At 38.1% G+C, this 16,153-nt stretch overlaps 1 protein-coding gene across 2 annotated transcripts in view; it reads left to right on the top strand.

Moving 5' to 3' along the window:
• GLIS3 (GLIS family zinc finger 3) overlaps window positions 1-16,153 on the top strand; it is a 499,582-nt gene that overhangs the window by 362,509 nt on the left and 120,920 nt on the right. The gene's annotated exons all lie outside the window — the stretch shown is intronic.

Raw genomic sequence — 16,153 nt, 5'->3', positions numbered from 1 at the left:
GTAGGGAGAGAAGGGATATACATAATAAGCAAATTTAACTATCATTGGTGGTACTCCTCTAAGAGAGCCACATCAAGTACTAGCAAAAGAATTGTTATCAAAGAGATATTTAAAACTCTTTACCTTTAATCCATAGAAAAATCATTAAATATAGATCAGCTCTTTGTACTATGGTATGAAACAAGACCATTTGAACAGACAGACTTTCAGATATTACCTACAGAAAACATCTACATTACTGTGTCATTGTTTGAGGAAACAACCCAAACTCTGTCACTTTAAAAAAAGAGTCATTGAATATTAGTAGCTGTGGAAGTTGATGTAGAAAATCAAAATATTAATTTCTATCAGCCTGTTCTAGGCTTTCCATAATGGCTTGGAAACTGCTGGAAAAAGTTTTGTGCAACATTGATTACAGAAATGGAAAGAAATCATAGTAGATAAAGAAGACCCTGTGTGTTTTATGAACACCGGAGTGCCGCAGTATGCACTAATTTGTTAAAAGAACTAACAAAATACAAATATTCTCAAGAGATTCTGTCATAAAAATGTGTTGTGTAGAAAATCCAAGCTCACTTTCTTTCCTGGCCAGATTCTCTTGACAACGTAATAAAGACTTGTCTCAATTTTCTTGCAAGATAGAGTTCACCAGAGAATATGTAATACAGACCCCAGATCCCAAAGGAAATCAAGAAATGGTGACCCTTCATCCTCCCAAGCGGAGAAGGCAGTGGCACCCCACTCCAATACTCTTGCCTGGAAAATCCCATGGACGGAGGAGCCTGGAAGGCGGCAGTCCATGGGGTCACTGAGGGTCAGACACAACTGAGCGACTTCACTTTCACTTTTCACTTTCATGCATTGGAGAAGGAAATGGCAACCCACTCCAGTGTTCTTGCCTGGAGAATCCCAGGGACGGTGAAGCCTGGTGGGCTGCCGTCTGGGGTTGCACAGAGTCGGACACGACTGAAGCAACTTAGCAGCAGCAGCATCCTCCCAAGAAGACATCTGTGAATATCTAAACCAAGAACCACCTGGATAATAATCACAATGTGATTTTTCAAAATGCAAAATAAAAATGGGAGGGAAAAACCTGTGTTTGAGTTAGCAATTGGACCCGTAGGAACTTACTCCGCAAAATGTGGCCTGAGGACCATCAGCATCTCTTGGGAGTTTTTTCGTTTTTTTTTAGAAATGTAGACTCTCAGATCCCATTCCAGACCTGCTGAATTGGTCAGCCTTATAGTGAACTCTCGGAGAAGGCAATGGCACCCCACTCCAGTACTCTTGCCTGGAAAATCCCATGGATAGAGGAGCCTGGTAGGCTGCATGGGGTCACTAAGAGTTGGACACGACTGAGTGACTTCACTTTCACTTTTCATTTTCACGCATTGGAGAAGGAAATGGCAACCCACTCCAGTGTTCTTGCCTGGAGAATCCCAGGGACCGGGGAGCCTGGTGGGCTGCCGTCTATGGGGTCGCACAGAGTCGGACACGACTGAAGTGACTTAGCAATAGTGAACTCTTCAGGAGATTTGTGAGTGCATTAAAGTCTGAGAAGTGCTGTGCTACGATACCACTTGGTAGGTAATTGCTTTAGGTATTATGTACTGTCTCCATACAGTAATTAATTAGGTAACTGATCTTTGGTCATTGAATAAATGATGAGCTTTGACAGTTGACATTTGGATGATCTGACCTAATATTACCCATAAATTCCGGATTGTTCCATTTTCATTCATTGAACACCTGGCAAATTCCAGGACTATACTAGAGGCTCTGGAAACAGGGGGTATGGACAAGATAGAGCTCAGGAAATAATTGTGTAGATGATTACTAAAATTTTAATTTAATGGCAGATGAGTAAGTAATTGTGAAGGAGAAATACAGTGTGTAAAGAAAATACAAATTGGGTGAACCTGATCATGTCCAGAAGATCAGAGAGTGCTATGGGATCTCCCCAAATGGTGCTACCCTTTGGAGGCTTCTGGTTCAAGTGGGCCTCTATTGGATGAATCCCAGATAGGCCGAAGAGCAAAAGGGTAGGTTACCATTCCCCAGTAGTTAGGTGGCTAAGAAAGTAGGAAGCTGCTGCTTTTGAGCTAACTTTTTTCCCCTTGAATAAACATTTTTATTGGCCATATGATTTTATTTTTTGAGGTGCCAAAAGCTTGCATGGTTTGCTCAAATTAGAAAAATACTAAACACCACAAGTCCAGAGAGCATGAAAACAAGAATGCTCTACTGGGGCAGAAGTTCCAGCTCTGCCATGCTGATTGTTGTTCAGATTCCCTTGGTCTGAGTAGACCTGTGGCTCAGCAGCTTCCTCCTTTCCCTCCCACTTACGTGGAGCTTGTCTTAAAGAGATCAGCAGTACCCCATCTCTCTTTACTGTGGCTTCAGCAGACTTCATATCATCCAGAAAGACCAGAGTTGTTTTTGTCGTGCTTCTCTCTCCTTTCTTTCCTTCATCTTTTCTTGTTGAGGTTGCTTTTCCATCTCAGTCATTTCAAGTTTGAATTTGATTTGCATATCTAAGCTGTTAATTATACCAATTACTTGCAGAGTTTCTGCATTCCAAAAAAGAAGTCTGAAACTGACCCCTTTCATTAAAGTCAGTGTCAGTTTGCCCTGAAATTTGGAGCTATGGAGACAAGTCCTTTTTTTCCCCTTAAAAATATATTTTTAAAAGGCCAGCTGCCAACAACTGTATTTTTCAGGTCCCAAATGCTCATGTTTCTGGTGGTGTTTTTCTGTAGTCCAGCATACATTCTTTAACTAAATACTACTCTTGAAAGATCAAAAGGAGTACTCCCTGCTTTCATTTTGTTCTTGGCTGTAGCTCATGGATGTCTGTTTTTTTCCCCTTAATTTACAAAAAGCTTTCTTTCCTTCAGAAGAAAAAGAAAGTGGCTCTGTGGATCATAAAGCAATCATTAGCATTTACTAATACAGTCTGTTCTAAGTTGCTTTACCACCACGTATTTTCAGTTATTTACTGAGCAGCTGAAATAATTGGGCTTTGAATTTTTAGATTACTATAAAGTAAGACCTATTGTCACTTATTGCCGAGTATAATTGCACCATATGTATTTAGTGAAGCTATTTATTCATCTCCCTGGTGGATAACTTTGTCAAAATGAATTGAGATATTTTTGTGTGTGCAGTTGGAATCTAGAAAACATTTGCATTTCATGTAGCACTTAGAAATTATAGAGAATTTCACAAATATTTTTTTTCTCCAGATCTGAGGATCTGTTCTTTGAGTTCTACTCATCTTTTATTATTCTCCATTGTTAGAACAAGCACTGTTCCTATGAGTATATAGCTATTCTGAGTGGATTTTAAGTTCTAACCACATAGTCTTAGAAAGGAAGGAAGGGAGGGAGGAAAAGAAAGTATTTTAATATTAACAGCTTGTATTTTAATATGTAATAACTCATTTGTCCATTATTCTACAAATCTGCGTTAGAAGTTTTCTGTGCACACTAGTCTGTCATGAAAAGGACCACTCTGGTCCCTGTGCTGAAGGAGCTCATGGTCCATGAGGATGTTTTAAGGGTGTATATGTTGGAGACTAAGCCTAAGCTTGGGGACCAGAGACTGCTTTCCTGAAAAAGGAATATTTAAACTAATCCTGAAAAGATACTTAACCAGGAAAGGAGGAAGAAACATTTTTCCAGGTCAAGGAAATAGCATATGCAAATACAATCTCCAAGGAACTGAAAGACCAGTGTGGCTGAAACTGAGGGAGCAAAGGGGAGGAGGGTGAGGTGAGGATGAAGCTGGAGAGTAGGCAGGAGCCAGCTGAAGCGAGACTTTGTAAGCCATGGTTAAGCTTTGGTCTTTATCCCAAAACAATGAGAAACCTTTGAAGAATTTGACACAGGGGAGTGATGTTATCAGATTTCTAGTTTCAACCAATTCCTCTGGCAGCACCATGGAGACTAGATGGTGGACGGGGGCAAGAGTAAAGGGGGAGACCCATTGATTACTGAAGATCAAGTGGGAGAAGATGGCTACTCAGACAAGGGGAGGTCCAACATTGATAGAGAGAAGTAAACACGTTTGAGAGACACTTTGGAGGACCTAGATACTAGAGATAGATGTGTGAGAAAGGGGTGTCAAGAATTATTTCCAGATACTGGGCTGTACTGTTAGGTAAATAGAGTGTAGAGTGAAGTTCTGTTTGGGGAGAAAGGTCATTTTTAAGTGGTGGAATATTTACATTTAGGTATCTGTGAACCAGCTACAAAGATATTGAATAGGCAGTAGGGCCTGGAACTCAGAGGAGAGGTCTAGGCCAGGTTTAACAGTTGATAACCCTGTATTTCTGATGTGATACAGTTTGGATCCTTATATCCAATAAAGGAAAATAGCAAAGTGAACTGTTTTTCTGAAGGAATTTTGCTTCAAATTAGAAATGCTACAATGAATATTTAGGCAAATATTCAATTACTAACCATTTTTCAAAAAATTTATTGAGCACCTAATACATACTAGGCACCTATTAGATTATGGAAACTTCTAGAACATCTTTCTTTTCTTCATAAGTTAAGTTACTTAGAAGAAAGGCTTAACCACATAGGCATTTAAGAAGGACCAAGTTTGTCACCATTGGTAAATTGGTAGTAAATTCACGAGCCCCTTCATTTGATTAAATGAATGAAGGTTCATGCTATAAAGTATTTTATTGTTTAGCTGAATATGCAGCCTTGAAGTCTTCCAGAATGCTCACATTGACTATTTCACATTAACTCTGACTTTGCATTTGTTTCTCAGCACCATAAGCATCTGAGTGATTTACAGAGGCATACCACTTTTTTTTTTAACTTGAGAATTACAGTTATTAAAAAAAAAGATTATGCCAAGAACATAAGGCTCACAATACTTTTTCATTTTTATCAATGACTTCCCTCTACATTCAGACTTTGGTGAGAATGGTTGGTACAATTTTGGATAGTCGATGGTATTGTATGAATTTAAGCTACTAATATTTTTCACTTTATAAAGAAACAAAAGAAAAAGTGTGCTTGGATGCCTTCCAGAACATATTTTTTCCTTTATCTCCTTAACCTATTGAAAAATAGTATTCCTTAGAGTTGCATAGTGGAAATGGTTAAATAATTGAGCCAGAAGGCCATGATTCTGGTTATCCATCTGCTACTTGCTAGCTCTGTGTCTGTGGCAAAGCACCAAACTTCTCTAGGTCTTGATGTTCTTCACTTGGAAAATGGGGATAATACTATTTGATAATTTGAATACATGAAAAATGATGGTAATAACAGTTAACTTTTATTGGGAATTTGCTCTGCTCTAAGTATTTTCACATCAGGATTGTTGGCTTGGTAAGATGACTAAGGAGATAAAATAAAGCAAGAGACCTATCTTAGAAACATGTTTTACTAATTTTTTATTTCTTTGAAGAATAAACAATTGTAAATTAAATTCAGTGAAAAGGCCAACTACTTTATATAACAGACCAATATCCTCATCAAATTAAAACATCTGAGGTGATCCACATACACCAGAAACTTTACACTTTTGGGTAATATTTTATGTGGACCTGTCGTTGTGGTAAATGGAGTCACATTCGGAGGGGAAAGAGGGTTGAAATTATCTTAAGTAGAATAGTTAAGGGGAATTGAGATTACAATTCTTAGCTAAGGTATTTGCTTTAGAATTATAGGGATCAAACTCAGTGGATCCATACAATGATTGAATACTCTGTGGGTTTTAATACCTACATGGTCAGACTTGGTTAATGAATTTGTGAATACTTTCTTGCCTATGAGTGAACCATGGGCCTATATATAGGAAGAGTGATTCCTTCAACAAACAAAGAGAAAGGCTCAGAGATGGGATAGGTAGTTTAAAATCAGAGCAAAGAAGAAGAGCAAGTACTGATGGAAAGATTGGGAGATTTTCTGAGCACCTGCCACCTTGCAGTCAGGCATGTGATGGGAGAGCCACGCTGAAAAGCTTAGCTGTGAAAGAAACAATATCGGAGGTGATGCATTTTGGAAGCAAGTGAGTGGCCTTGCTGAATCTTGTGGGTTGTCACAAAGGATTGTCAGTTCTCTGACTGTGAAGCTGCCCCAAGCATCACTCTGAGCTCACACCTTCGTAATGGCTGCCAGGGCTAATGCAAGGTTTGAGTTCCATTATTTTCATATCTGCTTCTTTTTTAAGCAGCCAGATGCATATGACTTTTAGCAAGTACAGAATTTATATTTAAGCAATGCATAATGAAAATCGATGACTTTTTGTTGAGAAAAGCATGGTGTCAGAAAAATATCCCTGCCACACTCTTTCCTCCTGTCACAGTGGTGGAAATTTTACATTTGAAAGTGAAAAGGCTTAAGATATAATTTTTTAATCCCATCTTTCCTGCCCACTTGCATCTCTTCCAAAGTTTGTCAGGGCCAGATCTGGAATAGTAAGAGCCATTAAAAATTTGGCATCTTGCACTCTGTTTTTTGGAGTAAATTCAGTATGGCCCAATTTATGGTAAATTATTCTCTTCGTGTGTGAATTTCCTCTTCTCTCTTGGCAAATTCATGCTTGTCTCTACCCCCCTGCGCACAGATCTTAAATATACACATCTATTACAGAATCTGTGTGGGATATGTGTGCAAGTGTTAGTGTGTGCCCATGGCTATACCCACAAATGCATATGCACATATTTGCACCTATGTGCCTATATGATAGCAAATTGACTTAAACAGTTTGTCTTGGAAGTTTGTGTTGCTGTATGTATGTTAGCATACATTCTGTTGCAACCCGCAAACAGTTTCTCAGTCAAGAGATGACAGAATTTAGCAATCATTTTGGGAAACACCATAGTAAATAAATATATTGCTTAGCTCTGTTAAACCAAGCATGCCAATTCTTAATAAAACTGAAGGCAAGCAGTGGCATTTCTCCTCTTTGCAGTCGAAGAGAGTTACAGGGGAGCCAGTCCACTGCCAGCAGGAATGGCAGAGCCAAGGCCTTGCCACAGCCCCCTGTACTCTGAATATAGAAAGCTCTGGAGTTTGGCGTGGTTATATCCTGGGGTTATATGGGGTCGTAATGGCTGCGTCCTGTTCAGAGAGGTTGGCTATCGGATAGTGAGCAGATAGCAAGGGAAACTGCTTGACCTGCTCTTTGGGGATATTTGACTTAGGCAATTCAGGGCAAGGTCCCAAAGATCTTTTTTCTTTGCATGAGACACTCTGATGAGAGACTCTTTCCTGGCATATTTAAGAGTATGTTAGCTTAACTTAAGGCAATTTAAAACAGTTTCTTTTCATTTATGCATGAAGAAGGTGTACATTTATGTTCCTTGAATTATTCCTGATAATGTGTTCCCAGTGGGTCTGTGTATGTATAGCTTAAGTTTGGAAAAGGGTGTGGTAGGAAAACAGCCCACTCCCTTCACCAGCATTGCTACAGATCTCTCAGAACATCAATAAATAAGACATCACAACCACAACAAAATACAACCACATATTGTTATTAGTATTGTTTCCCCACACGATTAGATATTAAAATAATTATATGTTTTGCAGTAATTCTATAGAACATTAAAATCCAACAAAATCCTTAAATGCATTTTATAGCTTTTGCTGTGTTGACCATTTGACATCATCATAAATGGTGACTGGCTCTACCTAATTAAAAGGCCTTAATGAGCTTTCTACAGAAGAAAATCTAGGAAATATATATATTCTCTCCATTTCCTTTAGCATTTATTTAGCAAATAATCTGTGGTCACTTGAGTATATGCCAAGTATATGCCAATAAAAAGATTAATAAGACTCAGTACCTTGTCTTCATAAAGCTCACAGCCTAGTAGGGGAGACAAACAACCCAATTAGTGTACCCCATGCATTAGCTGGGCAGTGGATAAGTCTTGATGTGTGTGTGCAGTGGGGTGTGGGGGGAGGTGGAGGTAGTGATCCATTGCGCCTTGGTGACACCAAGCATAAAGGAAGGCATCACAGAGGAGGTGACACCAAGCTAAAGGGTCAGTAGGATGTCACTAGGCACAGGAAGCAGCAGAAGCAGAGGCAAAGTGGAACAGTGATGCCTAATTAGGGAACTGCAGCTGGACTGGCCTGGAGTCCGGTGGAAAGGTGGGAGGACAGACGGGAGGAGACAGGCCTGACCATGTCTGTGCTAAGCCCTCCTTTGACCCGTAGCCTCTCTCTCTCTCCTCTCTTTTTTTGTTTTTCTGCTTCTCATTTCTTTATTTCTCTTTTACTTCATCTATCCCTGTCTGAAATTTGAGAGACCCTTTAGAGAAACTAGAGTTTTAGAGAACATTTCTGACACTATTTAAAAATGCAAAAAATAATCCCTAAAATCCAAAAGATGATTTCTCCAACATTTGTTTCCTCACCTTTAGTCTATAGAAAATAGTTTGGGGGTGTTGGAGCAGGCTGGGTCAGATTCAGAATTTGTTCTGAGTGTATGTCTATCTCCTGGAATGTAATATGAATGCAGGAAAGGCAGGATGAAGCCTGGTGATTCTTTTGAATCATCTGCACAGCCTATAACGTGCTCAGTGAACAAGAAACTCAATATTCCTGGGTCTATTGGTATATAGACTGATGCTCAAAATTTTTTGCAAAACTTTTCTATAGAGTAGCAAAATATATGAAAGTTGCCTTTATATGTAGACTTTATATATACTTCATAGAAGTATTATGCTTTTGCAGATCCATGTGTGTGGAATCAAGTATGCCTAGATGATGGTCAGAAACAGAGATACATGGAAAATGAAATAATTTGATTTCTTTTAGGTATATTTACACAGGGCCAGTTACATAGCCTTAAATATATTTGCTCTTCTGGCATGCAATTGAAGTGCATTTATTGAGGTCTGACTGTGAGCCTCTGAAGGACACAAGCACTAGGGGATATGTATTTGCAGATTGCATGAAATCAATACTAATAAACAAGAACGAAATTCGGGCAACTTACTTATTCTTATGTGTAAACAAGCCCCAAATAGCCAGTTTTTTATTATTTACCCACTCATGGAATAATTATTTGCTTGAAATTGTAGTTTTCTGGCATTGTATTGACACAGCATGAATAATATATGATATTCCTTACATTTGTTGAATAACTGGAGGCAGCAATATGATATATTTAAATACCAGTGTTGCCAGTGGTGAATGTAATGCCCATGATAAGGTTCCATTTGTCCCTAACTCCTTTCAATTTTTATAAACCAGACACGTGATAATTTCCATAAAAATTTAATATGGTTCAAATGTTGGCACAGAAGTAACATATTTCTCTCTACATTGTCATGTGGCTTCTCAAAAACATTTTTTCCATTTTCAATTTTTATGTTACACCCTCATTTATTTTGCCACCTCATTTAGAGTGCCCTTTTAAAAGTCAGCTGCTGCCCATGACCCAAAATGTTTAAAAAAAAAAAAAGAATTTTCTTAAACCAATAAGAAGCACATTCATACTGCCCAATTTGGTAACCTTTGTTTTATACAGATTTCTTAATCAAAACCAAAAAGCACAACAAGCCAGGAAGTTGTATTTATGAGCTAGTTAATAGATTCATTTTGTACACTAGAATAACAAGGAAAAACATAGTAACTGGGATCTCTTTTTTACAGTTTAGGAAAACATTACAGAAAGGGTCTTATATTAATTCTACAAAATTTTAATAGTTCCAGAAAATATCAATAAATGAGTACAGTAGGCCACTTCAGAATTCCAGATAAGTGACATGCACTGAAGTAGTTGACTCATTGAGGCCAAGGTGTCAGAGTGTCTTCCCCATTCTGGCTGCCTCTCCCAAAAGACCAGGAAACTTTGAAGCAAGGCTGTCCTAGGAAACACAAGCGCAATCTGTTTAGATACTTGGAATCTTTGTAAAATCACTTTGGGGTACACTGATTTCCCTGAAGTTAAGAGAAATCTCAAATTAACCAGGGTAACCCTACCATAATTTTATATAATTTTCCAATGAGGCCACTGTTCCTCTTGGTAGACCCTTCAAAATATTATAAAGTCAGATATTACTTTTAACAACCAAAAGGAAACATACAAACTCCTTTTCTTCCATTGTGGACAATAAGGTGATTAGATTAAAAACATGAGCAAAATCACTCATGTTTTCAAGTGAGAACCTGCAGAGACATCTCTTTCCTCTTTACAGAATTAGTAGTCTGAAAGAAGCTTGGAGAGGGAAGAACTCCATTATTACTCAGTATAGTAAATTCATGAACTACATACTTTTTTAAAGCCTCAAAACATGTGAATTATTTTCTTCTCCCTTTATGTGATGCTTTATGCAAACTGATGTGGTAAATACTAAGATTTGCTGGAGCATCCAGTTCTAATAAGATGCATTGGGAACTGAAACCACAGGATGGCACGAGGCAAGCCGTACATCCAGTGCGAACAACACTGAAGCAGAGGCAATGTCAGATTGCTCCAGTGTGGTTCTGCAGTCTTTCTGTTTTGATTTCTTATGCTTCTTTTCTTCCCCCTGACTTTTCTTCTGCTTTTCTTCCCCTAGACAACATTTTCTGTTCTCTTCTCAACCTAAGTTTAACAAGTAGATTTCACTCTTCCACACTTCTGTGGACAAAGCAACAATAGTTTGGTTCATCAAAAGCAAGTCTTTTTATTCTTACTCTAGTTCTTTGTCTCTTTTTTTTTCTTTGAATCTAATTAAACCATACATTTTCAACCTGAAAGTAGTTTAATAATCCCTAGAACCTTATTTTTCAAATTGGCATCTTTGAACATCCAACATTAAAAATATAATGGTTAGAAATGCAGAATCTCAGGCCCTATTCTGTATCTACTGAACCAAATCTGTATTTTAATATTGACAACATGCCCAGTGACTCATGAGCACGTAAAGATGGCCAGCACTGTGCTGGAAGAAGGCTGGTGAATCTCAGCTAAACACTAGAGTCAGATTTCTCACCTCTTCTCATGAGTGTGAGGTGGCTCTGGGCCCTCAGCTGTGCCTTTGTCCCCCTCTTTCAGTCACAGAAGAAGCCATCTTTTACTTACACCTTTTGCAGGTATGTCCATGATTCAAGTAGACTTGTGCTCTCGGGCTTATTGTGGAAGTCACCTTGACTGTATCCACAGCATGATAAATATTTGCTGACCTTTCCACCAATGGCTTTCGTCTCTGTTGTCTTTGGCCTGTACATCGAAGATGTAAACTAGCATATAATTCATCAGTAAGTGCCTAACTCTGCACAGCATATCACAGCTCAGCCGTCACTAATAGGAATAATTGGTCTTGACTGATAAAATTGTAAGAGCTTATACCTCCAAGGGTCGTAAACACTGAGCCTTAATTGAAATCAAATGTATATTTTTAGAAAGCATGTCCAGCATCATAGACTCCTTTCTGTTTTGGTTTTGTTGACACTAGTGATGGTAGAGAAACCTGATCAGGAAAGGTTTGCTATTATTACTGCTTTGAATATGAACTTGTGCTTCTCAACACTATAAATTGCTGATTAGGGGAAGGAGTAATATTCTACTTGATTACTGGTTACACATATGGAATAAATCCTATTTTAATGGTGTCTAATGAGTCTTTCATTTTCAAAACCTTACACAAAAGCCTCTAATAGAAAGGGAAAGTAATATTTCAAAGGTCGTCTTAATGCCACTTAATGTCAACAATCTGTAATCAAGCCAATATATATAGATGGTGATTACAGTCCAGTTGTGATCCTTTAAATATGAAATAATCTCCTAAATTAACAAAGTGGTGCAAGCTAAGTTTCTCTGGATTTGAGGCAACTTATACTTCTTAATTAAGGTTTGTTCCTTGAAAACAGCCTCAGAGTTAAAGAGATTTTTCTCAGAGTAAGGCTTCATGCAGTGCCGTATTTTCAAACCCGTGAGATTTAAAGTTCTGTCACTTCATGCATTGTTCTTGTATGTGTCTGTAGTCACTGAAATGTGCAATTGGAAAATAATGGCTCCCCTTCACTGCTTTTTCTCAACAGCAGAATGTAATAGGTGCTAGAAACATGGGATGTTTTGTTGGTCAAGAGGTCACTGAAGGAATTTTTAGGCATGCCTATTTCAGAAGTAGAATCTGCTTGGCAACAGATTAAATAGTTAAGAGCTTAAAGAATCTCTAGTATGAGACTGGCATTCTGGAATATTGTCTCATTTGCAGCGCATATGGAGATAACCTTGCTTTATCCTGGGATGGAGATGTTTCTTTTTAGTCCAGGGCTGCTGCAAGCCCATATGACTCTTGCCCCAATTAGAAATGAGTGAGTTCTGCAAGACGTTTTGCTTCTGTCAGGAGACTGTCTTGAGAACAGCAACAGTGATTACAATGTACATTTCGTTCCAAACTCACAGACACATGGTAGCCTCAGAATCTCCTAGAGGGCTCCTTAACACTCGAATGTCTGGGCCTGCACCTCCCAGGTTTCTGTTCTGTAAGTCTGAGTTGGGCTAGAGAATTTGTGTTTCTGACAGGTTCCCAAGGGTGTGACAATGCTTCCGATCTCAAATATATCTTGAGAATCATTGCCCATGCCTCATCAGTATATGACCTGCCCAGCCACATGTAATGATCTTGAGTCCAGATTCCCTTGAGTAAAACGTGAGTCTTAATCCTTTTGTTTCTCTCCTTGTCTATCACATAGTGCCATGCTCCTAGGGCTTACTCAGTGTTTGTTGGGGAGGAAAATAAGAATGCTATTTAGATAAAATTACCCATGTGTCCCAGACCCTTTTCCCACCCCCACTCCCTCAAACATTACCATTCTGCATTTGTCTTTCTCTTTGTTCTGCTTTTCCTCCTTCCGCTGCTCCCTTGGATTCTGAGAGTTTGTTGTTCTTCTCTAATCTTTCTGTATCTGGCCTGTGTTTGATGCACAGGCAATCTCAGGCCTGATGACCCATCTATGTGCCGCTGGGCCTTAGATTCCGGGCTCCACAGCCAGTCCAGGAAGGAGATATCCAGTGACTAAGATACTGGTCAGCTTTTGTGAAGGAGTTGGTTCAATGACACAGGCAATTAGGTGACAATTTGGACCTTAGATCTCAGGACAGACTTTTCACTTTAGGGATCTGGATGAGAAAGTATGCAGCCAAATTCAAGGGAAGTCTCCTGGGGTTCCTGCTTTCCTTCACATTTAGATGTTTCTTTACAAGGTGAGACTCATTAAAGATTTTGAAAACCTGAAAAAATGTAGGTAGAAAACAAGGCAGCCATTTACTCAGATACCCAAAACATGCAGTTTAGGTGTATTTTGTAGCAATCTTATAGAGTTCTACCAAAATATTAGTTTATTTTTAATGTATTTGCATTTAATTGAATTTATGATCTTAGGGTAAAATTGCCTGAGGGAGAGGAAATACTTGTTTGAATTACAGGTTCATTTCCATCATGAATGATAATGAATCCACAAAACGGTTTGCTTTCAAGTTTCATCCAGATACCCTTAGAGAAATAAACCGGTCCTATTTTTTCTTCTTGTAGAATTGTTAGTGGGGCAAGTTCAATCAGATGTTATTCTATGCATACTCTTGTGATGGGTTGGGTGTTAGGTCCCTCATGGAGCCATTTATCAGTTCTTCAGCATTTCATTTTATTGGTGTGGGTGGGGTTCATGGTTTCTTCTCAGTGAATTTCTTCAATAAGAATGAGTGGGTAATGTTTTTATGAGCCCCAAGTATGTGGGGTTGCCTTGCTCTAGCCTTTATTCATTCAACTCAGTAAGATCAAATCCCTTCACTCCTTAATCTTTTCTCCTGAAAGTAGCATAATGCCCATACACATACTACAAAGACTGTTGTCTTCTGGACTTCACTGTTACAGAAGAAACATTTGAGATCAGCTGGATTTGCATGATTTTACTGATAATCTTTTTGTTGTCATTTTCAATCTGGGTGCTCATATTTTCCTCCATCTTTGCTATTTAAAAAAAATGGTCATGATGTTATGAGATATAGTTCATTTTTCACTGATTTGCTTGGAATGCAGCAAGCTCTTTGGTTTGATCATTGCTTCTGTTAACAATAATACTAGCAGTTTTCTGACTTTGAACATTTACATGGACATTTAACTAGAGAGACCTTGGGAATGCTAGTCTACATTTAGTTTACATCTGATGAAGTAGGCAGTTGGAATTAGTTCTGGGGCACCTTGGGCTCCCGTCTAATTACTCTGTGGTAGATCCAGGGGTCTTATTTTTCTGGTGCTCACAGAAATCTCATTAAGCTATTCTAAAATGATTCTCCACTCCAATGTTGTTTCTGAGACAATGCAGGCTTTTCTCTGATCAAGATCTCGGGTGACTATAGAATACAGTGGTTGTTGGGGCCTATTCGGATCTGGGTATGCATCCCTATAAAATGATGCCCACCCTGCAAAACAACCTTGCTAGGAACTGGGCTACAGGCTTGATGTGTCCAAAACCATAAGCACATTTTAGACCTAAGTGTGGTCTATCAGGTAATTCCAAGACAAACTGAGTTACAGCAGAAGTGTACACTGAGTTATCATCCAGAGTGAACCTTAAAAACAGAGGTTCGGTTGGCAGAGGCCTCTTAGCCATGAATTGGGGGTTACTTTTGAGCCCCTTGATTCTCAAACATGAGAATCAGTTGAAAACCTGCAGAAATAAACACTTAACTCCTCTCTCCCTCTAGCGATATAACATTATATGCCTTTCATTCTTTTGAAAAGTAGTTGGCTTTGTCAGCAATCATCTTCTGTTCAGGCTAAATTTACTTTTATGTGAAATAGAAATCAGGAAAACACTAGAATTATTTTAAGCAAAATATCAAAATTGAAATAAACCAACATATGTCTGTGAAACATGTATAACTCTCAATCAAAAATAAGTACAACTTTCATAAATTTCTTAAAATATTCTAGCACGCAAAATCTAGACAACTTATTTAAATAGATGGTGTTGTGACAGGTCTAGTTATTCTTCCTCCTTTGTTCATCCTCTACGTAAAGGTAAAAATTGAAATAACCAAAACCTGACCCAACTCTGGTCACCCCTTCACGAACAATGTACTAATCTGTTGTATTGATAAAAAGTAAGAGAATTGAGGAATTTTATAACATTTCTTGCAGTAAGTTTAAGTTATACCTGCTAATTTTTAATGTAAACTGTTTTCAATTTAACATTCTTTGCTTCTGTTCCCCGCACCACCCCTACATTCCTCTCTAAGATGTAATGCTTCTTAATTGCATTAAACATATTATGTTTTGTTCTTGTAGTTTTTAAATTACAGTTTTCCTTGCACTGGGAACTCGAATGGCATCAAAATTGCTGAAGGGACATATATATTCCACGGCTTAGCACCAAAGGGCAAATTAAAGGATAAACACCCATCTCACATTTATGCTTTGTACGTAGGCATTCTCTAGCATGTTTTCTGTTAGACTGTCACTTCAAGGATTGAAATCACTGTGACCCTCTTATAGTAGCTGATATTTTGCACACAGAAGACAGTAAGTAAATGTTACCATCAATAAATAGTACTGACAAACCAATGAAACATTTCTTAAGGTCTTCAACTTTTCGTTTACAATTCTTCTCTTCAAGAACCAGATAACAAAGTTTATTTAAAAATAGAGATAAATAAAACTATAACTTTATTTGGAATGTGATTTAGTACTAGGTGGATTGTCTTCTTGTTCCTTTTTAAAAGCATGTTAAAAACTTTATCTCATTAAGCTTGGCGTCACCCTATATATTAAAAAGGTCACTCTTGGATGTTGAAAACCACTTAAGATAGAATTAAGAAAGCTTATTATCATAATGATTGAGCAGGCACATGTCCTTTTCATCTCTAACTCTTGGGCCTTCAGTTTCTTTCTTTCTTTTTTTTTTTTCTCAAACATCACTCTGATTCTTTTGTTGTTACTAGTTTATTAGTTGTGAAAAGTTTCTTCCTTCCTGATTCCTTCAATTTAGACCAATTTGGAAATGGAAAAGTGTGTTAATTTTTTAACAAATCTTTAAGACATGCTTTACTATATTTTTATTAACCAAGCCAGATGGCTCACAGCAAACTTTCTCTGACATAAGTAATCACAAAAATCAGTTTGGGACACAAATCTGGTATGGAAAGTGGCAAGTATATTCAGTAGAAAAATGCAGTTCACACAAACATA

This window comes from Ovis canadensis, chromosome 2 (assembly GCF_042477335.2).
Source record: "Ovis canadensis isolate MfBH-ARS-UI-01 breed Bighorn chromosome 2, ARS-UI_OviCan_v2, whole genome shotgun sequence".
Taxonomy (NCBI): Eukaryota; Metazoa; Chordata; class Mammalia; order Artiodactyla; family Bovidae; genus Ovis; species Ovis canadensis.
Note: the sequence above shows the minus strand (reverse complement) of the source record. Positions and strands in the feature narration are given on the sequence as shown.